At 42.5% G+C, this 16,248-nt stretch overlaps 1 long non-coding RNA gene across 1 annotated transcript in view; it reads left to right on the forward strand.

Annotated features, from left to right (window-relative positions):
• The first annotated feature begins 8,981 nt into the window (after positions 1–8,981).
• The window catches only part of LOC140126392 (uncharacterized), a 32,204-nt gene continuing 24,937 nt past the window's right edge, over positions 8,982–16,248 (forward strand). The window contains exon 1 of the long non-coding RNA XR_011854824.1: positions 8,982–9,060. This is a non-coding gene — a long non-coding RNA (uncharacterized lncRNA). The remainder of the gene's footprint in view (positions 9,061–16,248) is intronic.

A 16,248-nucleotide genomic window follows, 5' to 3' on the forward strand; every position in this document is an offset into this window, starting at 1 on the left:
AGAGTGTTGGTTGCCCCTTCACTAACGCTCTTAGTAAAGCGTAATACAAAATCAATGATATTATGATCACTATTCCCCAGGTTCCCCCCAACCTGTAGTTTTGATATCCTATCAGGTCTGTTGGTAAGGATAAGGTCCAGCAGTGCCCCCCCTCTTGTTGGCTCCAGGACTAGTTGCGACAGGTAATTGTCTTTTGTTGTTGACAAGAACCTGCTGCCTTTGAAGGACCTGCATGTTTCTGCCCCCCAGTCAATATCTGGGTAATTGAAGTCCCCCATGATAAGTACTTCACCACGCTTTGAAGCCGCATCCATTTCACTTATCAGCATTTCCTCTGCTGCCTCCATTATATTTGGAGCCTTATAACAAACCCCTAGTAATATTTTATTATTCTTTTTCCCTCCCCTTATCTCCACCCATAGGGACTCCACATTTGCGTTACTGATGTCATCTCGCAGGACGGGCTTGAGGCAAGAATTCACATATAAACAAACCCCTCCCCCTTTTTTATTTATCCGATCCTTTCTAAAAAGACTATAACCATCTATAGTAACAGCCCAGTCATAGCTACTGTCCAGCCATGTCTCGCTGATACCCACTATATCATATTTCCGTTCCAACATCAAGAGTTCCAGTTCCTCCATTTTGTTTGTGAGGCTTCTGGCATTTGTGTACATACACTTTATATGGTTTTCCCTGTCCGTATTCCTTTTGTCCTTATTCCCCAATCTCATTCCAGCCCCCCTTCCTCCCCCATGGACTATGACCCTTCCCAGCTCTCTATGTACACCGTCTATTTGCCCTGCACAAGTGTAATTGCCCTCCCCCCAGGTCTCTAGTTTAAACACTCCTCCAACCTTCTAGCCATTTTTTCCCCTAAAACAGCGGCCCCCTCCCCATTGAGGTGCAGCCCATCCCTACTGTAGAGCTTGTAGCCGACAGAAAAGTCATCCCAGTTCTCCATGAACCCAAACCCCTCCTTCCTACACCAACTTTTGAGCCACTTATTTACCTCCTTGATCTCCCGCTGCCTTTCTGGTGTGGCACGTGGTACAGGCAGTATTTCGGAGAAAATTACCTTTGAGGTCCTTGCCCTGAGCTTATGGCCTAAATCTCTGAAATCATTTTTAAGGACCTTCCACCTACCTGTTACTTTGTCATTAGTGCCAATGTGGACCATGACCGCTGGTTCCTCACCAGCCCCTCCCAGTAATCCGTCAACCCGATCCGCAACATGCCGAACCCGAGCACCCGGCAAACAACACACTGTTCGGTATGCACGGTCTTTGTGACAGATTTCCCTGTGTGTTCCCCTAATAATGGAATCTCCCACTACCAGCACCTGTCTGACTTTGCCTTTGCTCCCATTACCCTTCTTACTGGAGCAGACATTCCCCTGGTTGCTAGCGGCCACGTCTTTCTGCAGCATTGCTACCCCAGAGCTGATATCCCCCTCATCCACCAGCCTGGCAAACTTATTGGGGTGCACCAGATCAGGACTAGACTCTCTACAACTCTTCCCTCTACCCCGCCTTCTACATGTTACCCAACTAGCTGCCCCCTCGTTCTGCACCTCCATACTTCCCTCCCCACAACCATCTTCCCCAGAGAGTTTGTGCTTCCCGGTGCTGGCGCCCCCTGCAGCCTGTGTGTGTGTATAGGAGAGATACAACAGCCCAGGCAGCCATGTTATAGCAGAACATGTCAGGTGCTTGTGTAGCTGATGTCTGTGTATTAGGAGGATGCAGCAGGTCAGCAGATGCGGCACACACACTTTACATACATGAGCAGGGGGAGGAGAGGGGATGGGGAACAGGGGTGATATCACTGCCTCTGACCATGTGACCAGCCTCATTTACATAATAAAGAAAAGATTACTTTGATTAATGTATGAAATAACTAGATAAAGGCTGGGATGGATCCTTGTGAGCTGCTCCAACAGGTAGAGGTGACAGGACAAGTGACACAGACCTGATGACAGGTGTCCTTTAAGTCAGATGAGGGATGTGATTTTTAAACTGGTGGACAAAGGGGCTAATGTGGTAGTATGGCCTATAGTGATATATGAACAGGAAGCCCAACATCAATTGTGACAATCAAATTGCTGTAAACTGCTAAATAGTCATCTGAGAGTGATGTATAAGAAACAGCTGGATCTTATACTTGATGAAACCCTACAGGAAAGAAAAATCTCCAAACGGAGTGGGGCGTGAAGGGGGGGGGGGGGGTGCGGCCGTCGGAGCGGAGGGCGCGGCCTGCCAGGAGAGGGCTGGCGCGGGGCGTTACTGTCCCCGTGCCTGCGCACTCGCTGCTGCCGGCGACTTTTCATAAGGCCCTGCCTGGCGTAGGATAAACGCTGCGCAGCAGGCTGCCCCGATACATCAAGAGGCGGAAGCCTCTTGATGTATCCCGCTGCGAATGATAAATATGCCCCCATATGTATTACCCAAGGTTCACAAGGATCCTAAAAATCTCCCTGGGTGTATCATCGTGTCTGGATGTGGCAGCTTGTGTGATCCAATATGCAGGTTCATCAACTATTATTTAAGGGGAACCTGTCATCAGAAACTGTCCTAAGGCTACATTCATTAATGCAACAGAATGGTTTGCCAACAAACATTAATGCAACAGAATGGTTTTCCAAACCAGGGGTCCCCAAACTTTTTACATAGGGGGCCGTTCACGGTCCCTCTCAGACCGTTGGAGGGCCGGACTTAAGTTTAAAAATTAAAAAAAATAAATTCCTCTGTACACTGCACATATCCTATGCTGCTCCTCCATCATTAATTATTTCATATGCTGCCCCCCACCATTAATTATTTCCCATACTGCCCCTCCATCATTAATTATTTCCTATACTTCACATCCATCATTAATTATTTCCCATAATGCCCCTCCATCATTAATTATTTCCCATACTGCCCCTCCATCATTAATTATTTCCTATACTGCCCCTCCATCATAAAGTATTTCCTATGCTGCTCCTCCATCATTAATTATTTCCCATACTGCCCCTCCATCATTAAGTATTTCATATGCTGCCCCTCCATCATTAAGTATTTCACATGATGCCCCTCCACCATTAATCATTTTCTATAATGCCCCCATAATTAATTATTTTTTTATATTAGGACCCCCCGACCACCAAAATCTATTTGTTGCTGGTTAAAAAAAATAAAACATACCTCTGGCAGCGGCTCCCGTGTCTTCTTTCTTCAGGCTGCTGTCGGCCAGGAAGGGGTGCGCGGCCGGTTGATGACGTCATCACGCGTCCACACATCCAGGTTCAAGGAGAGGAGCAATGTGTGCCGGGGATGGCAGTGACGGGCAGTATGTTTTCTCGCAGCTTTACACCTTACAGATAATGTTTCTTTCATAGTCCATTATGGTTCCATCACCCAGAAAATCAACTTTGAAGTGAAAAGTAAATTGGTTGCATAAAGTCTTGGAGGTGGAGAGTTAAACAGTGAAGTCAAGCTCTTCCTGTCTCTGAACACCTCCTCCCTTGAGTTACATTATGCACCAGACTAAGGAGGTCTGGTCATCAATGTCTGTGAATGCAGGACCATCATTTACAGTAAAGGGGGCTTTCTGAGACAGGGAAAGCTTGAATTCAGTGTTAAATTCTCCGCCTCCTTGACTTTATAAAACAAGTTTTCACTCTCTTTAAAGCTGAATTTCTAGATGATGTCATCACCCTGCGCCAAGAAAGAAATATGGTCTGGAAGGTGTTCAGCTGCTTGACAACATACTGGCAGTGGTTTAGTAGGTAGATTTCTGCTGACAGGTACCCTTTAAGACTGTGTGTTGAGAAACTGCCATCTTATATTTGTGAATCCACAGATGCATTACAGCATCTAAATGAGATATTCCCATTTATAAAAAATAAGGATGAAATAAACCCTCCGGGATGACCCATAATCTCGGGTATTGGCTGCCTCATTAGCCAATTGTCCCATTTTTTAGATTTATTCCTACAGCCACTGGTTAAACAGTTACCCTCTTATCCCAGGGATTCCACTCACTTAATTGAAGACTTGGAACACATAAAATGGGAAAAAGACTTTGTCTTTGTAGCTGTAGACGTGACCTCGCTATATTCCAATATTTCTCATGAATTAGGTTTAAGGGCCACCAAACATCACCTCCTCAATGACAAAACCATTCCAGAAGAACAAATAAATTTCATACTCAAAGGTTTAGAATTTATTCTGACACATAATTACTTCTCATTTCAACAAACCATTTTCCACCAGTTGTTGGGGACAGCCATGGGGACTCGAGTGGCGCCCAGTTACGCAAATTTGTTTATGGGCCACTTTGAGTCCCAAATGGTTTACGACACCAACTTCTGGGAAACACACATCGTGTATTAACGCCGTTTCATCGACGATATTTTCATAATTGTAAAAGGCACAACAGAAGAAGCACAGACATTTGTTGAAAGCCTGAACAACAACAACTGGGGCATAAATTTTACGGCCATTGTAGACCAAAGTAAAATGGTTTTTTTAGACTTAGAGATAACTCACCAGTCGGAAAAAATCGTGACAAAAAACCATTTCAAGAAAGTTGACAGCAATGGGTATCTAGACTACAACAGTGCCCATTACAAAAAATGGCTGAACAATGTACCTTTCAGTCAGTTCTCCAGAGTGCGAAAAAATTGCACTCTAGATAAAGATTATAAATCACAAGCAGAAATTATAAAGAACAAATTTACCGAAAAACATTTTCCAAAAAAACTAATCAGAAAAGCATATCAGCAAAATATGGAGAAAAAGAAGAGATTCAAAACCAAGCAAAAATCAAACGAAGAAACCAACACATTTATTTACAATTTCATCACCACCTTCGATAAAGGTCACACAGCTATCAGAGGCATCTTACAAAAATATTGGCATATACTTTTACAAGATCCGATTTTAAAAAAAGAATTACCACCGGCACCTAAAATCACATTCCGTAAAGCTAGATCAATAAAAAACATTCTAGCACCGAGTAGAATCCAAACAATTAAAAAAGAAAATGCAGCAAATAAATCAGACAAAACACTGGGCTCATTTAAATGTTTTAAAAAGAAATGCCTTTTCTGTAATATAATAGAACATAATAAATGTGTTTTTAAATCTGCCAGCACAGGGGAAACATTCAACTGCAAACATCACATAATGTGTGATTCTACATTTGTGGTGTATCTGATTAATTGCAGTTGCGGCATGCAATACGTGGGACGGACTTCTCAGTCCCTTCGTATGAGAGTAAATGGACATCGATTCAAAACGAAAACAGGGTTCCTCCAACAAAGTCTCTCAAGACACCTTACTATATCTCACAAAAAATGTTTCCATGACATTAAAATCATGGGCATCGAACAGATTCCAGAAAATATAACGAACAGACAGGAACAACTAAACAAACGCGAATCCTTCTGGATTTATAAACTTAAGAGCCTTCAACCTGACGGCTTGAATGAAGTAATAGAATTTGTCTGATAGCGAGAAGATCCCTCATACATACATACCACACAATCGAGCGATGCTACAACACCCACTGCAATCGAAGTCCTACAATAGCTCAGCATAGCCACAAAAACATGGAATCACGTGAGCCCAACAATGATAGTTGCCTAGTTACTGTAAACAAATCTTCGAGTCCACGAACTCATGCCACCCTATTGATAAGAGACCGCAATCACAAAACATCTCCACTATCTAACATAACCCCTGAGGTTTTATGTATTTTATATATGTATTTTTGTATTTTTATGTTTTTTATACTTATTTCACAAATTGTGTCCCCTTTCTCGTGATGTCATTTCCGCTAAACGTCACTCTGACGTCAGCCAACATTTATTGTATATATTTGTGCGCAAACACATCTAAAGCATATGTATTTTACACCTGAGGAAGGTCCCAGATCGGGACCGAAACGCGTAGTGATTCAATAAATACTTTTTAAAAAAAGAACTCACCTATATTTTGCGAGTGGCTTCTGGACATAGCAGCGCCGTGATCAACGAGGTTGCCAATTTTACGTGTATCACCCGCAATTGACTTTATAAAACAAATTTTCACTCTCTTTAAAGCTGAATTTCTAGATGATGTCATCACCCTGCGCCAAGAAAGAAATATGGTCTGGAAGGTGTTCAGCTGCTTGACAACATACTGGCAGTGGTTTAGTAGGTAGATTTCTGCTGACAGGTACCCTTTAAGACTGTGTGTTGAGAAACTGCCATCTTATATTTGTGAATCCACAGATGCATTACAGCATCTAAATGAGATATTCCCATTTATAAAAAAAATATACCCATATGGACAGTTATGTGATACAGGAAAATGTCCAGGGGCTAGAAATATCAGGGTTGTGTGTAGAAGAGAGGGAAGAATTAGATAGGCCAATTACAAGAGAGGGAATAGAGCAGGTACTTGAATTGATACCTAAGGGAAAACCCCCCAGATTGGATTGTATACGTTATGAGATATATACGCATTATAAAGGGGTTTTTATTGATAAACTTTTGGAAGTTTGGAACAGGGCCATAGGGATTGGCCATTTGCCATCTTCAATGAGAGAAGCACTGATTACTCTGATCCATAAACCTGAAAAAAATAGACTCATATAAACCTGTATCTCTTATATGTACAGACAAACAAACTATAAAAAAAATTGACAGAGGTTAAAAATATATACAAAGTTTAGTGAAGGAAGATTAGAGTGGCTTTATGCCTGGAGCCTCTGCTGCAGAAAATATCCACAGAGTATATCTTTGCCGTTTGTACCATCCAATCCAGGGGAAAGATGTATTGCATTGGATGCCTTTTGATATCCTTCAGTGGGATTTTATTTGGCACACAATGGTGAGATAAATATCTAAAATTGTTATACAAGTAGCCGGTGGCTAGAGTATCAATAAAAGGTGAAACTACTGATTGTATAAAATTAAATAGAGGAACCAGACAAGGTTGCCCATTGTCGCCATAGTTGTTTGCCATAGCTATGGAGACATTGGGGCTAATTTACTAAGGGTCCACGGATTATATTTCCGTCGAACTTCCCGGTGTTGACAGGGATTTAGAAGGGGATTGTGTCGCACGCGATCGGATTTTGGCGTAGTGGCGCCGTAATTCATGCAACAGAATCGATTTAAGATTCGATTTGTGTCGCAAGACCTAGCACTTACATACATACCGTGAACTCCGGCGAGCCTGAGCGGGGAAGAGACACATGCAGGATATCGGCCACACGATGTCAGTGAATCGCGGCACAGTGCATTTCCGGTCGGACAATGCACTTTGGGTAACGCGCCAGGGACGGGTAAGTAAATGTGTCCCATTGGCTCAAAAAGTTAGGCAGGACAAAGAAATTATAGGATTTTTAAAGGGTGATAACATATATCATAATATTTAATAATAATTATGTTTAATTAAAATGTCAGGCACATGTATTAACTGGCAAAAATCAGCCTGCTTACCAATCGATCCCTGTGGAGATAAAAAGACAGAAGTAGTATAAGATATGAAGGTTCAGGAGGTTATTAGATATTTAGCGGGTTAAATATTTTACCTCTAATTAACGAAATAAGAAATATGGCAAATATCTGGAAAAAACTACCATTAACCCCTTAAGGACGCAGGGTTTTTTCGCTCATTTCTCGCTCTCCAACTTCAAAAATCCATAACTTTTTCATTTTTACGTGTACAGACCTGTGTGGGGGCTTATTTTGTGCGTAACAAATTTTACTTTCCCGTAATGTTATTTATTTTAACATGCCGTGTACTGCGAAGCTGAAAAAAAATTCCAAATGTGCAAAAATTTAAAACGTTCTTGTGGGCTCAGTTTTTTCGACTTTGACTGTGCACTCAAAATAACACCTCAGCTTTATTCTTTGGTTCGGTGCGACCGCGGTGATACCAAATTTATATAGGTTTTATTGTGTTTTAATACATTTTCAAAAATTAAACGAATGTGTACAAAAAAGAATGCTGATGCTAATAACTGTTTCATACTTTGGTGCATGGAGATGTGTGAGGGGTCATTTTTTGCAAAATGAGCCGACGTTTTCATTGCAACAATTCTGAGGTCTGTGCGACATTTTGATCATTTTTTATTTCATTTTTTATGTGATGTAAAAAGGTGTAAAAGTCGCATTTTGGACATTTGGGCGCCATTTCCTGCCTCGGAGGTCACCGCCGGCCGTAACCGTTTTTATATTTTGATAGATAGGGCATTTTGGGACGCGGCGATACCTAATATGTTTGTGATTTTTACTGTTTATTATGTTTTATATCAGTTCTAGGGAAAGGGGGGTGATTTGAATTTTTAATATTTTATAATTTTTTTTTATTTTTTAAACTTTTTTTTTTATTTTTTTTTCCCACTATTTCTTAGACCATCTAGGGTACATTAACCCTAGATGGTCAGATCACTTCTTCCATATACTGCAATACTTCTGTATTGCAATATATGGCATTTTTGCAGCACATTCATTACAATGAGCCACTGGGGGCGCGGCGATCGTAATAAAGATGGCGGCGGTAATGAAAGGGTTAATAGCCGCGATCGGTGCAAGCACCGACCGCGGTTATTAGCGGTGGGGGTTTTCTGCAATATGCAAAAACCCCCACCCTTGTATGAAGAGGACTCAGCCCGTGAGCCCTCTTCATACACTCCTTATACCTCTGTGCCGTAGAGCTACTTATTGCCCTTATTAACTGGTGTGCGACCGGTTGAGCCCTCTCCGTAGCCGGTAATGAAAAAAAAAAAAGTCCAGGTCCTTTACCCGGTTAAAATGTGCTCACTGCCTAAAATCATATATTTCCTGATTTCCTTATTTCTTTACGGCAGCACAACACAAATAGGTTTTAGTCCCCTAGTTACAATCACAGAGTTAATTATCAGTGATGTCAATTGAAACAAACAACCAATCACAGCAGCCTATAAGTATGAGGCAGGAACACAACCACAGCATATTTTTATTTTCTCTCTAGGCCTTCAATGAGACAGGACGTATCTTGGGCTATCTCAGGATTTCTGTGTAATTAACCTTCTGTTTGGGGGGTGAGTGAACGCTTCAGCCGTTTGATTCTTTCAATTTAGAATCCAGCTCAATGCGTCTGCAGACTATGAGCAATGGGTAAATCATACCTGTATTTATCACTTATCTGATGTGGTTCCCCTCCATGTGTCCATGATCCAGGCAATAAGGGAAGGTTTTTCCAGGAAGTGTTATGGAAGGAATCAAGAGGCATTTAAATGTCTGCTGTCTGCAGTAAGGTGCGCTCAGCCACCTGCACAGACCTCTACTCGCTACTGTGAGTATTGCTCTGTGAGTATAAGGCTGGTGCTTCACGCACCGCTTTGTCTGCGTTTGAAATTGCAAACGCAGACAAAGCCGCACCTACCGTGGCGGGCTGCACCCCGATCGCATCGGCGTTTCTATGGAAACGCCTGGGATCAGGAACGAGCCGTCGGTGTTTTGCGTTAAGCGTGTTAGGCGCGTCTTGTCTGCGTTTTCAAACGCAGACAAAGCGGTGCGTGTGGCACCGGCCTTAAGACTGAGTAATGGCTGCTCATGTTTTTGCCTTTATCCCTCCTATGTGGCTCTCCAGCCTTCTTGCTCTGTGTGTATTAGGACCGGGTATTGGCTGCTTCTGTTTTGCCTTTATACCTCCTATCTGCCTCTCCTACCTCCTTGCAATATGTGTATTAGGACCGAGTAATGGCTGCACCTGTTTACCGTTATCCCTCCTATCTATGGGCTCTCTGGCCTCCTTGCTCTGTGTGTATAAGGGTGAAGACACACATGGCGTTTTTGGGCCGTTTTTACTAAATGCGTTTTCAGATCGTTAAAAACGCATGCGTTAAAAAACGCATGCGTTTTTTGAAAACGCATGCGTTTTTTGAAAATGCATGTGTTTTTGTCAGTTTTTCCGAAATTGCGCAATGAAAAACGGACAAAACGCATGCGTTTTTTAACGCATGCGTTTTTTACTATCTGAAAACGCACTTAGTAAAAACGGCCCAAAAACGCCATGTGTGTCTTCACCCTAAGGGTGCTGTCACAGTGCATTTTGGTTGCATTTTCATTGCGTTTTGAATCTCCTTACAATAGCTGAGGATAGGGGATTTTCATAATTAAGTTACTGTTAACATTTGCATTTACAACACCCCACATTAACACATGCGTCAGCAATGCATTTATGTTAGGGTTTTGTTAACACATTTTGTTACACTGCGTTTTGTAAACGCAAATGTTAACCATAATGTAATTAGGCAAATCACCTCTATTCAGCTGTTGTAATGCATTTCAAAGCGTAATGAAAATGCAACCAAAACGCGCTTTGTGACAGCTCTCTTAGGACAGGGGAAATGGCTGCTCCTGTTTGCCTTTATATGGCTCTTCCTTGCAATATGTGTATTAGGAGCAGGTAATGGCTGCTCCTGTTTACCTTTATCCCTCCTATTTATCTGATCTGCAGCCTCTCTTCAGCTCTCCTGAGACATGTGCTTGACCTCTCCTCTCTGTGTATAGTCTGCTAAACTGCACCTATATACTGATATGTTGTTGCTGTTTCTTTCCAAGATGTCTGCCTCTTGTCCAGAACACGGGAAAAGGTCTCTCCAGTCAAGACATAGGTTCTGCACAAAATTGTGCTACTCCTTACATTCCTCCGACCCCGGGGGAAGCTTCTGCAGGTTTCATGGAATGGTTCAAACTGCAATTGTCTAAAGGGGAGCTTGGGCGCACCTCTGCCCGCCTGCACCAACGGTCGCACTATTAAACCGGGTGCTCTCACCTTGGCACACAGTCTCTCTGTGTCCAGGACCCCTGAGCTCCATGTACTACTCTGCGTAGTATCTCATATTAACCCTTTCAGAGACTGTGAAGTTTCTGCTGTGTGCTGTCTGGACTGTTCCAAACCTCCTCAAGTGCTTATTACTGCAAATACTTGCTGGCTGGCTGACGCTTACTCTACCTAGCTGCCCGCTGTTGCTGCGCTGGTTGCCGCCATGGGTAACAAAAGAAAAAGGCGCATCTAGCGCCTCTATCAGATGACGAATCTATTCCAGAAGACCCGCCATTTCACTCATTAGCGCCGCTGGATGCACAGTCGTGCTCCACCTCTCAATCAGTCCTGGCGGAAATACAAACAAATGGTACCAAAAAATTGTAATGTTTTCTCGTACACTACCATGCTCTCCGCAGGGGTCTCCGGGTTCTTCTCCCTATTTGTTTGACTAAACGACTGCCACCCCGACTGGAACCTTTCCCTGACATCACCCCACTAGCCCTAAACTAAGTAGGGAAGGGGAAGAATAGAGAAATCTGTAGGATCACTTAAGTGTGGTGTCCTCGGTACAGAAACTACTATTGCTGTGGAAGTCAAAGTCCCCACAGAAGTCAATAAGTGCAAAAAAAGTATAAGAACATGCATAAGATATTTAGGTGCGAATCCCTAAATCAAGTATACACAGTATTGGTCTAGGTCAAAATTCCCTACATGCCATATTTCACACATGTATATAGGCTCATCAGGGGAAATGCGACCTGTTGGATAAATCATATACAAAGACACCAAATGAACTAAGGCCCCTTCTCCACTGGCGTTTTTCACGCGCGAGTTCTGCGCGTGCATTTGACGCTCAGAACTCGCATTGCACTCTGTCCCATTGTATTCAATGGGTCTTTCTCCATTTGCGTGGTTTTGCACGCGCGTGCTTGCGTTCGTTTGCACGCGCGTCAAAATCGCAGCATGCTCTATTTTTGCGGGTCACGCGCGTTTTTCACGCCCCATTCAAGTCTATGGAGATGCATCAAGAACGCATTGCACTCGCAATCATTGCAAGTGCAATGCGAGTGCAATGCGTTTTAAACGTAAGGGTTGCTAGGTGACCAGTATAACAGTATTTCCCCTGCTCGCGATCGAGCATTTAATTTAAAAAACACAATGAAGAACAGTGAAGAATAGAATAAAACCAGTGAACACAGTGAAAACAGTGACCACAGGATCATTTAAGATAAAAACACAGTGCAGAACACAGCGCAGAATAGATTACAGATGTTCGGCACATCTGCTTACTTGTCGGGAGATACGCGCGGAGCGCTGCGAACAAAATAGCATGTGAAGAACAATATATATGTGTGTAAAGAACACATTGCAGATGTTTCCATACATCTGCAATGTCTTCTTCACACACATATATATTGTTCTTCACATGCTATTTTGTTCGCAGCGCTCCGCGCGTATCTCCCGACAAGTAAGCAGATGTGCCGAACATCTGTAATCTATTCTGCACTGTGTTCTGCACTGTGTTTTTATCTTAAATGATCCTGTGGTCACTGTTTTCACTGTGTTCACTGGTTTTATTCTATTCTTCACTGTTCTTCACATCTGCTAACTTGTCGGGAGATAATATACGCGCGCGGAACAGTGAAGAATAGATCGCAGATGTTTGCAACTGATCAGAAGACATTATTTTTCAATTAAATAAAACATTTTATTCCCGAACCTTGGTCCCTTTGAAAAAGTCCCATGGACTTAAAAAAACGCGCGTGAAAAACGCACCGAAAACGCAAAAAAACGCGAACAAAAATGAAACAAAAACGCAGCAAAAACGTCAGTTTTTCACGCATTGCACACGCACGTGAAACGCAACGCTAGTGTGCAAGAGGCCTAACAGTTACCATTCAGGTGATGTGATCGTTATTATAATGTATGTAACAGATTAATGCAGTCAGAAGTATGTTTACCCTTATTGCAATTGAAATTTCAGATAATAAGTGTTGGTAAGCATAAAAAGTGTGCATTGGGGGATGGTCTATATGTATATAGAAAGAACTGTATCAGTAGGTGGCCAAACTATAAATCATTATAGGGTAGGGGAGCACAAATAACCTAGATACAAACGGACCTCTGGTAATTGCTAATTTACTGTACTTTAGTCCCAGCCTACAATAATAAATCCAAAGTATGTTGGGCTGTATGAGCTGGGCTCCACACAAAATACCCCCAATTTGCAAATAACCCAAGAAAATTTGGGTTTCTGTGTGCATAAAATTATATAACCAAAGGCACAGCTACATGCAAATCGTCTGGGGGAGTCAGACAAAGCGGTTCACGCAAAACACGTGTCGGGGCTCTTGGTCGGTAAACATTTCTATTTGTCCACTGCTGCAGGTTTTATATTTTATCTAGGATGGTGTTGTTCATGCTTCTGTGGATTAACCCCAATTGGGCTTTATATGTATACTTCACACCTGACCTGGATCTCAACCTAGAAATGTAGGAGAAAAAGACAGGGGTGCTTCTATGGTGTAATACCCTTTGTCAATAGTGGGAAGATAAATAAATGATATAGCTGCTCACCTGGTAGAGTTGTGCTGGCAGGCACAACTCTGTGATGCACATGTATAATAATACGGCGTTCCTGTGCTGCCACGCTCTCAAGATACAATCCTTTTCTCCGGGGTGATAGGAATCTATCTTGTAGATAAGTCCAATGGATGTATGTAGCGATGTTGAGCGTTTGAATAGCGCTAGGACGACCCAATTAGTATTTTCAGGATCTTTTAATTTTATAAAATAGGTACAAAATAATAAATAAATAAAACTCTATAAAATAAGTTCCGAACAACGCGTTTTTGCGCTCGAGCCGAGCGCTTCTTCTGGTTCATCAGAAGAAGCGCTCGGCTCGAGCGCAAAAACGCGTTGTTCGGAACTTATTTTATAGACATTTATTTATTATTTTGTACCTACTTTATAAAATTAAAAGATCCTGAAAATACTAATTGGGTCGTCCTAGCGCCATTCAAACGCTCAACATCGCTACATACATCCATTGGATCTCAACCTGTTTGAGTGGTTGATTTATGTTATAATTTTTTGCAGCAATGTTACTCTTATGACCATACATAGACCAGAGTAGTGTTGGGTTACTAGCCTACAATAAACAGCTTTAACAGTTATCAAAGGTGTCTGCAATTACGATTTATCGTTAATCCTGGTTCTTATGACAACCCAACATTTTTAAAATCCAATTGTCACAGAGTCCAAAAAAAAATCTGTCTGGAGTAACAACAATAAAATATACAGTTCCGACTTGTATACAAATTCAACTTAAGAACAAACCTACGGGAACCTATCTTGTACGTAACCCGGGGACTGCCTGTATATATTTTTTTCGGTCTATTGACATGAGCTGCTGTCGGCCTTCTGATTGACAGTCGTTCTGCCCATAGACTTACAACGTGCCGATCCGCGCACTTGCGGTCGCCACTTCCGGTGTGCTTTTCACCATGCGTGTCAGTTCAGCGCGATGGTGTATACGGCTATTACTAGCTCTTCTTTTAATATAAGTTGCTGAGACGATGGGGACTTTGTTTATGGCATGTAAGCTATGGATTTTTTAATCCCTTATCACCGCCACTAGTTGATCTCAATGACCAGACTCGATTTTTCGAATCTGACATATATCACAATAATTGGTTCGAACTTCGGAACACTTTAACATATCCAGGTGATTTTGAGATTGTTTTCCCGTGACACATTGTACTTCACGTTAGTTGTAAAATTTAAGTGATAAGTTTTGCGTTTCGTTCTGAAAAGTGTGTTAAATTTCTTCATTTTCTTTTTTTTTAAAAGTATTTATTTTTGCAAATTTTTAAACAAATACAATTAACAGAACCAAAGAACAAGATTGTCTGTTACATATTTTCTTCCCCGCAATGCAGGATTATTAAATAACATCCATTGTTAACAATGAGGGTCTTACTTCGTCTAAAAATTAACTGAGGAATATCACACAATAAATGACAGCAGAATAATGCAGCCAGACGTCTTGTTAAGACATGAATAACTATTGACACATAGACAATCAGTAATATACACACATACCAGAACACTATGGGGGTCATTTACTAAGGGTCCGATTCGCACATTTTTGTCGGGTTTTCCGTTCGCGCCGTTTTTCCCTGAATTGCCCCGGGATTTTGGCGCACATGATCGGATTTTGGCGCAATCGTGCGGGGTTTCATGTGACTGAAGGGGCGTGGCCGTCGGAAAACCCAACAGATTCGGAAAATCTGCGGTATTTAAAAAAAAAAAAAAGGGTCGCTTGTCACGCGATTATCTGCATCAAGAAATAGGTGAACTCCGGTGTACTCCAGCGGACATCGGGCGCACGGACCCGAATCAGCGCCGGAGAACCTGCCGCTGGATCGCGACTGGACCGGGTAAGTAAATGTGCCCCTCTGTCTCCTTCATTATGGAGAGAAGTAGATACCACAGGTGATTATAAGGCTGTATGGGGATTCACGCACCATCTGGACCAGATGCAATCAAACTTCTGAGGGCACTTCCTGTTGACTTACAGGGACCGGTAGTGGGGGATGACACTGTTAAAAAGTAATATCCATCTTTTTAATGGGGGGGAGAATCCTGGTCCTTCCATGTCATCATCACCACTTTCCGGGTGTAGTATAAGACAAACCTAAAGAAAATTTTATCATAGTGGCCATTCACAACTTCATTTATGATGCAAGGAGACACACAGAGGGAGACATTAAGCGTGGGAATTCAAAGTGTTGATTAAGACCTGAATCCTAGGGCAGGACCAGACACAGTGCAGGAAGGATCCGGCTTCAGCCTGACAGCAAAAGAATAGATGGGCATTGGCATGGGCATTACTCCCATGCGGAATAGTTTAGCAGGGGTGAAATACACTCGATGGAGAAATTTAGACTGGATCAGGAAGTCCCTCGCACTCACTACAGATGTGAAGTAGGACAGTTCGACCTCCCTCCAGTCATCATCCGACGAGTCAGGGATATCCTGTTTCCAGCAGTCACGGGCTCTATCAAATGGTCTGGACTTTTGTTCTTGTAGTAGAGCATAGCACTGAGTGAGTGGCTTAGGGAGGTCCGGGGTACTCATCAGAGTCTCTAGTTTGGAAAATTTCACTGTCAGGCTAAAGGAGCCGAATTGCATGTCGCAATTGTGTGTAGTGGAAACTAGCCATATTGGGTACAGTATGTCTCTCTCTTATCTCGCTAAAGCTAAGTAATTCTGCATCTGGGGATAAAAGCTGACCTACAAATTTCACCCCAGCCGCCCCCCACATTGTCCAGCTTGAGAGGGAGAGGAAGTAAGATAGCCATGGATTTAGCCACAATGGAGTCCTTAGCGAGAGAGAGGGAGAGCTGCTCGCTCCTACCAGGGTTTGCACCCTACGCCAGCACACCGCTAC

This window comes from Engystomops pustulosus, chromosome 4 (genome assembly GCF_040894005.1).
Source record: "Engystomops pustulosus chromosome 4, aEngPut4.maternal, whole genome shotgun sequence".
NCBI classification, from domain to species: domain Eukaryota; kingdom Metazoa; phylum Chordata; class Amphibia; order Anura; family Leptodactylidae; genus Engystomops; species Engystomops pustulosus.